Source organism: Schistocerca gregaria, chromosome 6 (genome assembly GCF_023897955.1).
Source record: "Schistocerca gregaria isolate iqSchGreg1 chromosome 6, iqSchGreg1.2, whole genome shotgun sequence".
NCBI lineage: Eukaryota > Metazoa > Arthropoda > Insecta > Orthoptera > Acrididae > Schistocerca > Schistocerca gregaria.
The window spans coordinates 520,789,276-520,806,459 of record NC_064925.1 but is presented as its reverse complement, the minus strand read 5'-3'; the positions used below and the strand labels follow the sequence as shown (position 1 = coordinate 520,806,459).

The 17,184-nt window shown below is 41.1% G+C and overlaps 1 protein-coding gene across 7 annotated transcripts in view; it reads left to right on the top strand.

The window, feature by feature from the left end:
• LOC126278000 (uncharacterized) overlaps positions 1-17,184 on the top strand; it is a 269,064-nt gene that overhangs the window by 69,574 nt on the left and 182,306 nt on the right. The gene's annotated exons all lie outside the window — the stretch shown is intronic.

The following is a 17,184-nucleotide window of genomic DNA, read 5'->3' as shown; positions in this document are numbered from 1 at the left end:
ACTTGTTCGTTAAAAGGGGAATATGCACAGCGTTCAGTGACTGCTACAGCAGAATCTTATTGAAAGATTTCTCATAAAAACCTAAGATATTCTGCTCATATGTATAGCTGTCAATGGCACTAAGGTTAATGCAGTGACACTCTGGGATTACATAGGGATCAAAATTGAGGGTAGAGAAGTGAAAGCAGAGGCTGAACTCTGTTTTCAAATGGAGTACTGCACCAGTTTAATTCTCACCCCTCTGCAAAGGTTGGTGATATAGATACTAGTTTCTGATAATGATCAATGACCTCTCCTCATTTATTAGATCCACCACTGTATTGTATGCAGATGATACAACTTTCCTACTTAGCAGTAACAATATTAAAGATCTTAAAACCTGAGCTGAAAATACACTCACTCATGCAGCATATTGGTTCAGAGCAAATGGTTTCTTGCTAAATGAAAATGAAACTCAGCAGATAATCTTCACTGTAAGAGACAAGCCAGTATCTGATGACCCTAGTTCTGTTAAATTCCTGGGAGTTTATTTAGACAAAAAATTGTCCTGGGGCCAGCATGTAAACTATCTAGAATAATTTATTTATTAAGACAACTCAGAAATTGTGTACCTGAAACATGCCAGATCATCTTATTTAGCATTTTTCCAAAGTATAATATCCTATGGCATTATCTTGTAGGGTAATTATAATCATATACATGACATCCTACTATTGCAGAAGAAAGCCATTGCGATAATTGCAAATTCTTCACATAAGGCTCACCACAAACCCTTATTTACTGAACAAAAAAGTATGACAGTAATAAACCTCTATATATACGATGTCTTAATCTAACAACCTATAAGATGTGAAACTTAGAGAAAATGTACATTGTTACCATACAAGAAGCATCAAACACAAATACACGCATTACCACAGATTATTAAAATCAATAAATAGCTATGAAGTCACAGGGCACAAACTATTTAATAAGCTGCCACATGCTATACAGGATCTTCCTGAACATACATTCAAAGAAAGACGGCATGAATGGTTAATTGCCCACTCGTTCTATGACATCAATGAATTCTTCAACTGTAAAATGCAGTAAACCAACAGATGACCCAATGTACATTTATTGTAATATAAGTTAAAATATTTTAAGTAGCCAATACTTTATCACACTGTTTCATAAACTGTATCTTCATTTGACGTTGTCAGATGCTGTAACAGTCTAAAGACAATAAAATCTATATTATTATTATTATTATTATTATTATTATTGTTATTATTATTACTAGTGTCAGTGGCATTAAGAAACAGCTAACATTGCTATAATGGAACTAGGCTCCAGTGCTGGATGGAATCCCTGTCTGATTCCATACCGAATTTGCAGCTAACCTCCCTTTCAACCATAAATCACTTCAGCGACACTTTTAACCATAGATCACTTCAGCAAAAATCTGTACCTAGTGGTTGGAAGAAAGCACAGGTCATACCCATTTACAGCCAGGATAGCAGAAGTGATCCATGAAACTAAGAGGCATCCCCAGAAAGTAAATACTGTTTTGGGAAAAAAAACACATTAAACACTTTTTTCAAACTAAAATTTGTCTTTTACAAGATAGAGCATTTCTTAAATTATTTTTCGACGTAGTTGCCACCATTGTTCAGACATATTTTGTAATGGGAAACCAACTTTTCTTTGCCCTCTTCATAAAAATATGTTACCAGGGAAGACAACTACTGCAGATCACTGTTTTTTGCATTTTCATTGCCGTCAAAATGTCTTCCTCCAAAATCACACTTCACAAGCGGTAGTCAGAAGGTGCAAGATAGGTACTGTACAATTGGTGATTGAACTGCTCCAAAACTGTACAGTAAGGTTTTGATTAACACCAGCAGAATGGGGATGTCATTGAAGTAACACAATTCCTTGATTGAGCATTGCATGCCTCTTGTTTTGAATTGCACATCAAAGTTTTCTCAGTATGGTACTGTATTGACGGTTTCACCTCCAGGAAGGAACTCAACAAGCAGAATGCCTTGTCTGTCCCAGAACACATTGCACATGATTTTTTGTGCTGTCAATGTTGTTTTGAATTTTTTTTGTTTTGGGTGGGGGGGTTGTAAGTACCTCCACCCCACCAATTGTTCTTTTGATTCTGGAATGACATGACAGACCCAAGTTTCATCGCCAGTCACAATTCTGTTTAAGAATTCATCTCCATCATCACTGTATTGGATAAGAAAAGTCAAAGTACTGTGCCAAGTTTCTTCATTTTGTGGTCATTCGTAAGTATTTTCAGAAACCAACAGGAAAGAAATTTGTAAAAATTTATGCAGTTTGTGACAATCTCATGCAAAACAGTTTTTGAAGTGTGTAGAAACTTGTCACAAAACATTGTTGTTATGATCCATCTCTTTTCACATACTTTCTCATTCACTTTCTTAACCAAACCATCATTGACAACAAAAGGCCATCTATTCTCTGCTTCATCATGAACATTGGTTAGTCTATCATTGATTTGTCTCACTCACTTTCTCATCATTGCATCAATCATTACATTTTCACCATAAATCTCTACAAGTTGATAATGAATTTCAGCTGGCTTAACATTCTTTGCATTAAAAAAAAAGTATTACAGACACATTTCACTGTCTTCAGGCTCAAAGATTGTCTTAAACACTTTGAATGATCTCTAACAGATTTAAACACAACACATTCTGGCTAAAGTATTGTCCATGGAAAGACAATGAACCAGTGAGATGAGTATGAACATGTGGAACTGGGACACTAGTGCTATGGTTGCTTGGAACAAAACGATACCTACTTTCCAGACATGCCTCATATTGTATAGTCTCACTGACATCCATACCTTGTAGACTCTTAGAACATACTCAACTGTAATGATGTATCTTGAACACAGTGACATCCTCTTTGTCAATCAGCACAGATGCTGAAACATTGGTCATGTAAATTCTGACTCTAACTTTTCTCACATGACACCTCGAAAGCCATGGTTCAAAGAAAGCAGTTGGATGCAGTATTTCTTGATTTATGAAAAGCATTTGATTCAGCACCTTGTCAGCAATTATTAACAAAAGTATAATCATATGGATTATCAAATGAAATTTGTGACTGAATTGGACAGTTCTTGGTAGGCAGGACACAGCATGTTATCTTACATGGAGAATCATCAACAAATGTGGAAGTAACTTCATTGTTCTTCAAGAAAGTGTATTATGACCCTTCTGATCTGTATGCTAATGACTTGTCAAACAATGTTAAAAGTAATTAGACATTTTGCATATAATGCTGTTGTAGGTACTGTCTGGTAAAAGCTACAGATAATAACAGTAATAATTATTATCTTTATTTGTCTATATTAATTTTACAGTCTTGGACATCGTCATTTTTTGTGCTTTTATAACAATAATATCATGTTATACATATAATTAATATATATAGTAAGTAGCACATCATATACCCTTATATAAACATTTACTCCCACTAATACACTGCAGTATATAAAAGTAGAACTGTCTGTATTGCAGACCAAAATTCTTTAAATGAGTAGAAACATCTTTCAGTTAACAGCTGTTTCAACTTGCCCTTAAAATGATTGCCTTGGAGTTGATTTGTATTATTTGGCAACTTATTATAGAACTGTCTCCCAGTTTCGAAGAGACTGTGATCTACAGTTTGTTTATTAGTCAGTATCCTATGATAGTCACATCTGGTTTGTGTATTGTACGAGGGTGGTTTGAAAAGTTCTCAGAATCACCACGAGAGGTCAGCACTAGAGCAATGAGTTGTTCACATGATATTCATTGGACTGTTGCCTGTAAACATGTGCCACGTCAGTGCTCTTGGAAGAGAGCTGTGGCGGTGACGTGGTTCTGTTGTTATTCCTGCATAGTGATTTGCGAATATGGAAAAAATTGAGATTTGAGCACTGATTAAGTACTTGAGAATACACTTAGGGCTCTGCTCTTTCATATTCAACTGTTGCCAAGTGGACAAATGAATTTAAATGTGGTCGGGACAGCTTAGATGATGATCCATGCAGTAGTCAGCCAGATGTGTCAGTACTCCAGAAATCATTGCAAAAGTGCACAAAATGGTCATGGAGGATTGCTAATTGAAAGTGTGTGAAATTGGTCACACTTGCCATATGATTATCTGCAATACGGGTGCCGCGACTCTTGACACTGGATCAAAAATGCATGAGATTGTACATATTGGAACAATGTTTGGTCCGTTTTAGGAGAAACGAACAAGATTTTTTGTGCTGGTTTGTGGGTTGCACTACTGTACCCCAGAGACAAAACAACAGTCAAAGCAGTGGAAACATCCTGATTCTTTGCCACCAAAGAAAGCAAAGTCAATTCCTTCGGCGGGAAAGGTCATGGCATAAGTGTTCTGGGATGCAAAGGGATTCTGTTTGTAGATTATCTCCCACTGGGCAAACAATTACTGGAGAATACAATGCTAACCTCGTGGACAAATTGCAATAAAAGATGCACGAAAAAAGGCCAGGTTTAGCAAGGAAGAAAGTCATCTTCCATCAAGACAATGTGCGCCCACACAAGTGCCATCGCCGTGGCAAAATTACATGAACTAAGGTATGAATTGTTGCCACACCTGCCTTTTTCACCTGATATTGCTCCATCAGACTTCCATCTGTTCCCAAAACTGAAAATTTTTCTTGTTGGACGAAGATTCACTTCAAACGAAGAATTGATAGCAGGAGTTGACAACTGTTTTGCAGCCCTGGAGGAAACTCATTTTCGAGATAGGATCGCTAAGACAGTGGAATGTCATTGGACCAAGTGCATTAATCTACAAGAGACTACATTAAAAAATAAAAACCATTTCAGTGATGTATGTACTTGTTTTATATTCTGTTCTGAGAACTTTTCAAACCTCCTTGTAATAATGGATGTCTTTGGTCATTACACTTATTCATCATTCTCTTTTTCAAACATTATAGCCTTTAGGACACAAATTGAATACACAGTCAGTAAATTATAATTTTTGAAGTAGTCACTGCAGGACTGGTGTTTGCTTGTATTAGCAGTTATCCTAACTGCTCTCTTTTGAAGCCTGAAAATACTATCCATCTAGACTTGTGTTGCCACACCCCAAACCTCAGTCTCACATTGCAGATGTGAGTGGATTAAACCGTAGGACACTTGTTTCAGGACAGGAGGGCATATTTTATTTTCAAGATGTTTTAATAAGTAAATATTACTGGTAACCTTTTTACAGATATAGCTGATATGCTTTTTCCAAATGATATGTTCATCACTCAAAACACCTAAAAACTTATGTTCTAATAATTAATTGAAAATCTCACATAAAGATGTGAAACAAATGCTAACAAAGAGATAGAGGGACTGGCCAGTACTTACCTCAGCTCAGTAGAGCCGATAGATACACAAAAAACAACCGAAAATTTACGTTCCTAGCTTTCGGAATAAATGTTCCTTCATCAGGGAGGAGAGAGGGGAAAGAAAGGGAAGAAGGGAAAGTGGATTTAGTTACTCACAACCCAGGTTATGAAGCAACAGGGAAAGGAAAACAGGGAGGGTAGCAAGGATGGAGGTGTGGTTGTTAGAGGGAAGCCAAAGATATTCTATTGTAAGTACTGTGCCAGCTTCAAACCAAAGAGGATGCATACAGAAGTAAAGAGGTATATAGTATAAAGATGTAGGATGAAAAGATGCATGAATGGCTAAAGAGGAAAGGGAAAGAGGAGAAGACTGAAGCTGTAATTGGGAGTGAGGTTGTTTAACGTAGGTTCAGTCCAGGGGGATGGCGGGATGAAAGGATGTGCTGGAGTGCAAGTTCCCATCTCCACAGTTCAGAGGGACTGGTGTTGGGTGGGAGAAGCCAGATGGCACATACGGTGTAGCAGGTTCCTAGGTTCCTAGAATTATGCTGGAGGGCATGCTCCGCTACTGGGTATTGGACGTCTCCTAGGCAGACAGTTCGTCTGTGTCCGTTCATGCACTCAGCCAGTTTAGTTGTTGTCATACCAATGTAAAAGGCTGTGCAGTGCAGGCATGTCAGCTGATAAATGACATGTGTAGTTTCACACATGGCCCTGCCTTTAATTGTGTATGTTTTATCAGTAGCTGGGCTGGAGTAGGTGCTTGTGGGGGGATGCATGGGGCAGGTTTTTTAGCGGGGTCGGTTACAGGGGTAGGAACTGCTGGGTAGAGAAGGTAGTCTGGGAATATGTGTGGTTTACTTTCTCCTAGGATTTCAACAACTTGTTCTATTAGTTTACTCATACTGAGTATGAAGGGATGATCTGTATTTAATTTCTTAAGAGAAGGAAAAACTTCTTAGCCAAGATTGCAATAAAACAGTTTTATGGATAACCAGTTTCGGTAAACTGTGTTACTGTTATAACCTTTAATCACAATAATTGCGTGGATATTCACACTCTCTCTTAGAAACAATAGCTGATCACATGATTACAACTCAGTCTCTCGTATTCGACTGCCGTGCCGTGACATGCGGCCGGCGCCGTTCGTAGCTAGGTGGCGCTCCCACGCTCAGCCGATTTGCGGAGCACCTCTATCGCTGTTTGTGCGTACTGTCGTGGCGGCACTGTTAAATGTCGTGGCACTATCACAACACTTTTCCCCCCTTGAAAAAAAAAAAAAAAAAAACACTCACTTCCTTGGAGACATGGACAGCACGGAGACATCCATGGCCTCTTGTGAGGCCCCGAGGAGATCCCGCGCAGACACACGAGAGTATGGTCAAAAATGTCCAGGACGGAAGCTCGTGCGTGGAACGTGCCTCCTGGATGAGATGATGGGTGAAAACTCCGGAGCAGCATCCATAGGTGTCATGGACCTGGGATTGTGCTCCAGCGAGATGGGTCCCGGCGAAGGTGGCGTCGCGACCGGGGCCAGTTCCGGCATACTCAGAAGCAGCAGCAACGGCGGCTGCATCAACACGGACGGTAGATCGGCAGCAGTGACAGGACTGGCGTCTCGGGCTGGTGGAGGCGAAGGATGGGGCGGTGGCACAGGCGTGGCCACCACTCGTGGGCGCATCTGGTCGTAATGGCGAACAACCATGCCGTCGCCCGTACGGACTTCACAAAGCCGGCGGTCGCGAAGAGCCTTGACCACCCCTGGAATCCATTTAGGGCGAGATCCATACCCTTGCGCCCACACGTCGGCGCCCACCGAATATTTTCCCGCACTAGGGGACACAGTACAAGGCCTGACAGGGTGAAGCAGCTGCAGTAGAGTGCGCGGTTGGCGGCCATGCAAGAGTTCAGCAGGGCTGCGATCACCCAGATGCGTGAAGCGATAAGAACTCAGAAATTGCAGCAGGGCGTCATCTGTGGAAAAATCACTAAGGAATTTTTTCATCTGGCATTTGAAAGTGCGGACAAGTCACTCGACCTCCCCATTCGATTGCGGATGGAAGGGAGGTGCGGTAACATGATGAACCCCTTGTCCAGTACAAAAATCACGGAAGGCCTGCGAAGAGAACTGAGAGCCATTGTCCGTGACAATCGTGGATGGAAGACCTTCTAGTGCAAAGATTTTGGACAAAGCCAGCGTCGTCGCCGCAGTGGTGGGTGACGGACATCTAACAACAAACGGAAACTTCGAGAAGGCGTCAATCAACAGTAGCCAATAAGTACCAAGGAAGGGGCCAGCAAAGTCGGCGTGCACCCGTTCCCATGGCTGAGCTGGATCAGGCCACGGAGAGGGCATTGTACGAGGTGCTGCCAGTTGTTGAGCACACTGGCCACACACAGCAACCATATGGGCGATGTCCGAATCAATACCGGGCCAATAAACGTGCTTGCGGGCCAGGGACTTAGTCCGAGAAATACCCCAATGGCCTTCGTGCAACAGTTTGAGAACATCTTTGCGAAGAGAGGCTGGCACCACGACCTGTGGAGATGCGCCATCCGTGGCCAGAAGAACAACACCATCACGAACAGACAGACGAAGGCGCAAGGCATGGTAGTTGCGAAGGGGATCCGATGCCCGGCCCTTGGTCCTGTCCGGCCAACCTCGTTGAACAAAACCGAACACCCGACGCAGGACCGGGTCCCGCGCAGTAGTCAACGCGACCTGCGAACCTGTAAGTGGAAAGCCCTCGACCGCACAACGTTCTTCCTCATCAATGTGGAAACAGAGGAGTTCATCACGATCGAAAACAGGGTCGGGGCCCATCGGAAATCGCGACAATGCATCAGCGTTGGCGTGCTGGGCCGTGGGGCGATAGTGAATCTCATAATGAAAACGAGACAAGTATAAGGTCCAACGTTGCAGGCGGTGAGCTGCCTTATCAGGAAGTGACGCCGATGAGCTGAACAGAGAGACCAGCGGTTTGTGGTCGGTGATGAGGTGAAACTTAGAACCATACAAAAAAACGCTGAACTTTTTTAGAGCATAAATGATAGCGAGCATCTCCTTTTCGATTTGAGAGTAACGCCGTTGCGCCTCGTTGAGGGTCTTGGAAGCATAGGCGATGGGTCGTTCCGACCCATCCTCATACCGATGGGCGAGAACAGCCCCTAGGCCATACTGTGATGCGTCAGTCGCCAGAACCAAGTGCTGACCCGGACGGAATGTGGCAAGACAAGGCGCTGACTGCAAATGAGCCTTCAGGCGGACAGAAGCCTGCTCACACCCGACGGACCAACAGAAGGGGACGTTTTTGCGTAACAGCTGATGCAGAGGATAAGCTACCGCCGCTGCGGATGGAATGAATTTGTGATAATAAGCAATCTTGCCTAGAAACACCTGAAGTTCTTTGACCGTAGACGGCCGGGGTAGAGCGTCAATGGCCGCAACGTGCTGACGGAGAGGGCGTATACCCTCACGGGACAAGTGGAAACCAAGATACTCGATGGAGGGTTGGAAGAACTCTGACTTGTCCAGATTGCACCTCAACCCAGCCGAATGCAAAACCCGAAACAGTGAACGTAAATTACGAAGGTGCTCCTCAGTGGAGGCTCCCGTGACAACAATGTCATCCAGATAGTTTATGCAGCCGGGAACGGAAGCCGTGAGCTGTTCCAAAAACCGCTGAAAAATGGCCGGTGCGCTAGTGATGCCAAATGGTAATCGCTGGTACTGATACAACCCACAAGGAGTGTTGATAACGAGAAATTCCTTGGAAGTAGCATCCAACGGCAACTGATGGTACGCCTCCGATAAGTCAAGTTTGGAAAAGAACTGGCCCCCAGCGAGCTTGGTAAACAACTCCTCAGGACGGGGAAGAGGATAAGTGTCAACGAGGCTCTGAGCGTTGATGGTGGCTTTAAAGTCACCACACAATCGCAGACTCCCGTTTGGTTTAGAAACCACCACAATCGGCGATGTCCATTCGCTGGAGGTAACTGGAAGGAGAATCCCTAAAGCTGTTAACCTGTCTAGCTCAGCCTTGACAGGTGCACGCAACGCCACCGGAATAGGGCGCGCCCGGAAAAACTTAGAGCTTACCATAGGTTTAAGAGTAATGTGGGCTTCAACATCCTTGGCACAACCCAGACCAGCAGAGAACACGGACGAAAATTCAGAACACAATCCATCCAGCTGTTGATACGGAATATCCTCAGATATGAGGTGCACATCATCATCAATGGAGAACCCGAACAACTGGAAAGCATCATAACCGAACAGGTTTTCAGTGCCCGCATGATCCACCACATAAAACGTGAGGGGCCTAACAACAGACTTGTAGGCAGTGGAAGCATCAAACTGGCCCATGATAGGAATTTTCTGTTTATTATAAGTCCTCAGATTTCGCGTAACAGGAGACAAAGGAGGGGAGCCCAACGCCAAATACGTGCGAGAATTAATAAGAGTTACTGCAGATCCAGTGTCCACTTGCATGCGGATGTCTTTATTCAGAACACAAACAGTAACAAACAACTTATTTGTTTGAGAAAGCACACAGTGAACGTCCATGTCCGACACCTCGTCCTCGTCGACAGGAACTTTATGGGACTGACACACAGAAGCAATGTGGCCTTTTTTCCTACATAAATTACACATGGCCCAACGTTTTGGACACGCTGCCCTGTCGTGCTGTACGAAACAACGGGGGCAAGAAGGAAGTGCGGAACGAACCGGCTTCTGTGGTTGCTGCTTTCGCTGCGAGCGTTGCGGCCCAACGCGACGTTGTTGACGCGAGTGAACCGCCGCCACATCGTCGTTCTCCTGTGAAACAGGCACATTGCCCGTGTTGAGAGTTGACTGTACAGCACCTACATCACACCACGCGTCGATTTGCGTGCCAGCAGCGTGAGACACTTCAAAGGATTGAGCGTTGCTTAGAACTTCCAACAACGACGGGTTTGGCAGTTGGAGGGCACATTGCCGAACTTCTTAATTAGGAGCAAGCCGTAGAATAGCATCCCTAACCATTGAGTCAGCATAAGACTCGTGATGTGTGTCCGTGACAAACTGACATTTCCTACTCAGACCGTGTAGTTCTGCCGCCCAAGCCCGGTAAGATTGATGGGGCTGTTTACGACACCGGTAGAATGCCACGCGGGCGGCAACGACGTGGGTGTTTTTTCGATAATAGGCAGACAATAAGTCACACATTTCTTGGAAGGACAGGGAGGCAGGTTCCCGCAGAGGGGCTAACTTGCCGCAAACGCTTCTCATAATCCTCCCAGTCTTCAGCGGCCTCGTCGTAAGGAGGGAATGGAGGCGGAGAAGAGGAAGACAGACGATGAGTAAGCGACGTTGACAACGCCTGAATTGCTGCCGTCAGCTGTGTTTGTTGTTCAATGAGCGCTTGCATAAGCTGTTCCATGTCTGCCCCGTCACGAACACACAAATCCACAACGCAGTGAAAATATCCCATCCTCGTCGCCAAAAAGTGTTATAACTTTTAATCATAATAACTGCGTGGATATTCAAACTCTCTCTTAGAAACAATAGCTGATCACTTGATTACAACTCAGTCTCTCGTATTCGACTGCCGTGCCGTGACATGCGGCTGGCGCCGTTCGTAGCTAGGTGGCGCTCCCGCGCTGAGCCGATTTGCGGAGCGCCTCTATCGCCGTTTGTGCGTACTGTCGTGACGGCACTGTTAAATGTCGTGGCACTATCACAACAGTTACCATCATCACATCTTCACACAGGTTGTTATAAACATCTTGTGCTAGATGCACGCACAATCTTTCCTTTAAATCTCCAGATGTGCAACATATGATACGGATGACATGAATTATGTGTTGGCATGTCGAAAGTAAAAGTTAAAATTACTATTTACACAAATTGCCACAACATTGCGTCCATATAATCACACGTTATGCCTATTAGGGAGCCACAAGACGGACTGTCAATAGCCATTGCATAAGATAAACTGACAACTGTTCATCTTATGCATTGGCTGTTGATGTGATTATATGGATGCAATGTTATGGCGATTTGTGTACATACTAATTTTAACTTTTGCTTTTGATAGACCAACACATCATTCATGTCATATGTTGCCACTTCTGGAGATTTAAAGGAAAGATTTTGTGTGTGTCTGGCACAAGATGTTTATAATAACCTATACAAATATCTGATGATGGTAACATAGTTTACTGAAACCGGTTATCGACAATACAGTGTTTTATTGCGATCTTGGCTAAGAAGATTTTCTTCTCCTAAGAAACTTGTTCTGTTTTGTTGGTAATGTACTGGACATTCTGGAACATTATTTTAGTTTTTCATCTTTCTTGATGTTGTCAGTAAGTCTTTCAACTTCGTGTGTGCACACTATAGGCATAATTACACCGAAGACCGATGTCAGTTTCACTAAAAAACTGTTTTCTTATATTAGGCTGCTGAGTTCAATCTTTTTTGTAACCAATTTGCTTAAATCTTCACACAGAAAGTGCTTACTCTCATAGTTCAGATGTAGACCATGTGTATATTTAATATACCTATATCTAAAATAAAAATTTTTTCACATCTTGAATGTAATAATTTAATTCTTTCATATGTTTTCTTATTTCTTTGCTAACAAAAGGGGTTGTGCATTAAAACATGCCGATGGTAGCAACAATAGTGTTTTTTAATGTGTTTCATTGTAGAAACTTAGACGGACCTCCAATACACATATCAGCTTCATTACAAGCTACATCATTTGTACCTGTTATGCAGACAGCAAAGTAATTGTCACGCAACATTTTGTCATTTATAGCTGAGTCTACTATGATGTTTTTCATTCTTGCTCATGGCTTCACCATGCTGCTTTCTTGGATTCCATGATTTACACTTCATAGCATATCAGCTAACTGTCTTCCATGGCTATTACCAAGCAAAAGTACGCTGCACTTCGTGGCGGATTTTGGAGTGGAGTTGACGTTAGCTTCATGTTGTTTTTGAAGTTTGTTTATAGTCTTTCTACCACCTGATGCTATTGCTTCACTGCTTTTAGTCACTGGCGGTCAGTTCCTGTCGCATAGTTTACTACTCTTAGTCATAGGTAGTCAATTTCTGTTGCATTCTTCTTTTGTGGATTGGTTTGTTCTTCCGTTCACAGCTGTTTACGAAGTTTGTTATACTTATTGCACTGAAATTGTTTTTATCTGCAAATATAATTTAATTTGCTATGTTTGATACCTGTTTGACACTTCCTTTCCGCTTATCTTAACACTCTATGTTCCCATTTTGTGGCTTACTTGTTTTATCATTTGGAGTATGGCGCAACTTCTCCAGCTCAGAATTTTTAGTTGTTAGATGTGAAATGTCACATCTTAGAATGTTGACAATTTTTTGTAAACTTGAAATGTATTAATTTAGTTTTGTGATTTCACTTATACAGTTTTCACAAGTTCCTCTTTTCACAACAGAAACACATTGCTATCCGTCATTACACTTGACGCTGTCTTGTTAAATACATCCTGTCAGACTTTGATAGAATTTTAATTTCAAAGTGGTGTAAAGATTGACAACTTGCTTTAAATGTACATAAATCTAAAATTATGCACTTCACAAAGCACAGAAAAGCAGTGTTCATGAGTACAGTATCAGTGAGTAACAGAATTACTCAAGTGGCAAATTCCTGGGTGTAAAAAATTGTTGGAATGTGAAGTGGAATGATGAAATAGGCTCAGTTACAGATAAAGCAGATGGCAGACTTTAGCTCATTGGTAGGATGCTGGGAAAATGCAGTCATTTTACAAATGTTATTGCTTACAAAACTCTCATGTGACCTATTCTAGAATATTGCTCAAGTGCTGTGGGCCATACCTAACAGTTACGTACAGGAAAAGATTGTTTTGTTTATTCCCAATTTTGGAGTTATTATTGGCAAGCTTCGATGTTATTTTTTTGCCAAATTTGGTGTTTTTTGTCAAATTTGTTGTTTTTTGCTTTTTTTCCTCTAGCATCAGTGTTTTTTTTCTCTTTCAGTATTATTTTCTTCCAATTCTGTTATCTTTTTTTTCTCTCTTTCTTTTTTTGTGTTAGTTTTGACAGCACATCATAGTTATGTGGGAAATAATCATTCTTGTTAAGACTGTACATAAACATCAGGCTTGAGAAAATAAGGTGTCAGAATGCAATTTCAACATTCAATAACCAGCAGTTATGAAAATCAGCATACTGCTGTTTTCAGATTTAGAACATTTTTTTATATCTGAAAATGACAAATTTCTCAATATTTTGTAAACATAATTGATTTTGTGGTATTTCATAAAAAACACTGATTTTGCTATAGTTTGTTAAAAATTGCCAATTTCCCAAGTTATTGTTTTTGTGAAATTTTCCTGTCCTTACTGATAATGCTAATAGAAGATATTGAACATACACAAATAAGGACTGCCCAAGTGGTCAAAAGTCTGCTTGACCCTTGGCAGTGCCTCAGAGAAATGCTGAAAAACCAGGATTGAAAGTAAAATCAATAAATTTTCTGACGGAACTGCTGGCCAATACTGATCTTTAGCAAGCAAAATGTCACTTGTCCTCACTACATGTGGCCCCCCCCCCCCTCATATGAGGGTCTCAGCAACCTTTCCTTCCCTTTTAATGCTCTCCAACCTGTCCCTCTCTCTTTACAAGGAAAGAACTATTAGTTATGAAAGCAAGGAAGCACATCAGTATTACCTTTATGCGTGTTTGTCCACAGTACTTCATGTTTCACCACCTCAAGTCAAGTAATGGTCAGCAGTACTGTCTTATGATTTGTAAGAAAAACCTGAACTGGCAGACACACTATCCTTGAAAAGCCTACTTAAAAAGTTTCAAGAATCTTGTAATTTGGTTTTGTTATCTTTCACACCATTTTTTGATGATATTTCAACTGTGTGCTCTCAATTTTTGTGCAGTCCTTGTTCCATGTTTTATCTCTTTGTGTTTTTGGACAGGTCCATTGCGTAACAGAAATTTCACACTGATAGCTAGAATTTCCCAATTTATAAACAAAGTGAAACGTTGCAGATACTGTGATGGAAAAAAATCACAGTTAATGATGTAGCAGCTGTGTTTCATTTGTTACAATCTTCTCTTAATAGATTTTTCATTTTATTTTGGACTTTGCGTCATGTTCCCATGCACTTCAAATATTTGGTTCTTGGATCATTCTTAAAGTTATTGAGTTCCCCATTATTCATAACTTCCACAATTGGCTGCTACTTGTATCCCATATTAAAAAGTTCAGAAGTCAATGCTTTAAAACCATATGAAATGGGATACCCTTATGTACTCATCTCACCATTGCCTTGTTACACACAGAACATGCAATTTTTCTTCTCGGAATCTTTTCATGTGCTGCAACTGTCACAAACAGTAGGGTACTTTAGTTGGCTGTAGTCCAAGTTTCAGTTGTGTCTGGAAGAGCAGGTAGATAAATACATATTAATTTCTCTTTTAAAAATTGTTGATATGAATGAAAATATTTTGCTGGTCCTTGAGCCAAGTATAGAAGTCTCTTGTGTGTCCAATTTTTCTTGTTGTCTCTGGAAGTAAAGTATCTGCTCTGATTAAATATTCTCTTATTTCTCCAGGTTGCACATCATACTAATAATTCTTACTTTTACAAGGAATCTTTTTCAGAATGTATGCTGTAATTGAAATTCTTCATACACTAAAACTATATTAGACGAACAATTCATTCTGGAAAATCGCTAGGTGCAAGAAACACCAGTATCTAACATACCGTACCTCTCCAGGTTAACAGTGTAGCAAAATTTGTAGGTAAAGGAATATGACAAATTAAGAGAGTAGTACAGCGAGATGGAAGCTTGGTTTAGTTGTGAGGTTCCCTTGGATGGTTTGGTTGATACTGTGTCATTTGCAAAATGTATAAATCCTGGTTGAGGCCTACCACAACAATTTTAATCTCTCAAGGAGGTTCATTAAATACTGTAAAAAACTGAAAGTATCATCCATTTTATTCTATTCATATACACTGGGGTAGTAAGAGATTTGGGTCTCTGTTACGTAACGGACGATATTGCATCACATGCATAGAAAGTATGTTATTTTCAGTTTAATTTAGTTATATATGAGTGTGATCAAAAAGTAACAGGATTTTTTTAAAGAATCTGTATTTATTCATCATCAACATCAACTTTGTACTCTTCGAAGTAATTCCTCTCGTATACAGTACACTTGTGCCAGCTCTTTTCCCAATCTTGTAAGCACTTCTAGAACTCACTTTTCATTATGGTGTTCATCTCCTTCAGCGTCTTCATCCTCAGAAACAGGAAGAAGCTGTAGGTGGCCACATATGGTAGCTGAGGCAACATAACAGTTTTGTTTTTCACCAAAAAATCTTGAGCAAGCATTGAGGTGTGAGTGGGGAGCATTATCATGATGCAATTTCCATGAGTTGTTTTGCCACAAATCTGGTTCTTATATTCGGACTGCTTCATGCAAAAGGGTCATAACTTCCAGGTAGTATTCCTTATTGACCATATGACCATAAGGCTGGAACTCGTGGTGCACTATCCTATTGTAATCAAAGAAAACTGTTGGAAGCACCTTCACATGTGATCAAACTTGTCAAATATTTTTGGTCTGAGCTATTCAGGCAGTTTCCATTGGTTTCAGTGTCATTACTGCATACCCACATTTTGTTAGTATTTGTAGACTTAGAGAAAGCTTTTGACAATGTTGACTGGAATACTCTCTTTCAAATTCTGAAGGTGGAAGTAAAATACAGGGAACGAAAGGCCATTTACAATTTGTACAGAAAGCAGATGGCAGTTATAAGAGTCAAGGGACACGAAAGGGAAGCAGTGGTTGGGAAGAGAATGAGGCAGGGTTGTAGCCTCTCGCCGATGCTATTCAATCTGTATATTGAGCAAGCAGTAAAGTAAACAAAAGAAAAGTTTGGAGTAGGTATGAAAATCCATGGAGAAGAAATAAAAACTTTGAGGTTCGCGAAGACATTATAATTCTGTCAGAGACAGCCAAGGACTTGGAAGAGCAGTTGAACGGAATGGGCAGTGTCTTGAAAGGAGGGTGTGAGATGAATATCAACAAAAGCAAAACAAGGATAATGGAATGTAGTCGAATTAAGTCGGGTGATGCTGAGGGAATTAGATTAGGAAATGAGGCACTTAAAGTAGTAAAGGAGTTGCTATTTGGGGAGCAAAATAACTGATGATGGTCGAAGTAGAGAGGATATAAAATGTAGACTGTCAATAGCAAGGAAAGCCTTTCTGAAGAAGAGAAATTTGTTAACATCGATTATAGATCTAAATGTCAGGAAGTCGCTTTTGAAAGTATTTGTATGGACTGTAGCCATGTATGGGAGTGAAACATGGATGATAAATAGTTTAGACAAGAAGAGAATCGAAACTTTTGAAATGTGGTGCTACAGAAGAATGCTGAAGATTAGATGGGTAGATCACGTAACTAATGAGGAGGTATTGAATAGGATTGGGGAGAAGAGGAGTTCGTGGCACAACTTGACTATACGAAGGGATCAGTTGGTAGGACATGTTCTGAGGCATCAAGGGATCACCAATTTAGTACTGGAGGGCAGCGTGGAGGGTAAAAATTGTGAATGAGATGAATACACTTAGCAGATTCAGGAGGATTTAGGCTGCAGTAGGTACTGGGAGATGATGAAGCTTGCACAGGATAGAGTAGCATGGAGAGCTGCATCAAACCAGTCTCAGGAGTGTAGACCGCAACAACAACAATTGTAACCTTCTTTAGAAGTTCTGGATAGTTGCAGACTTATTCA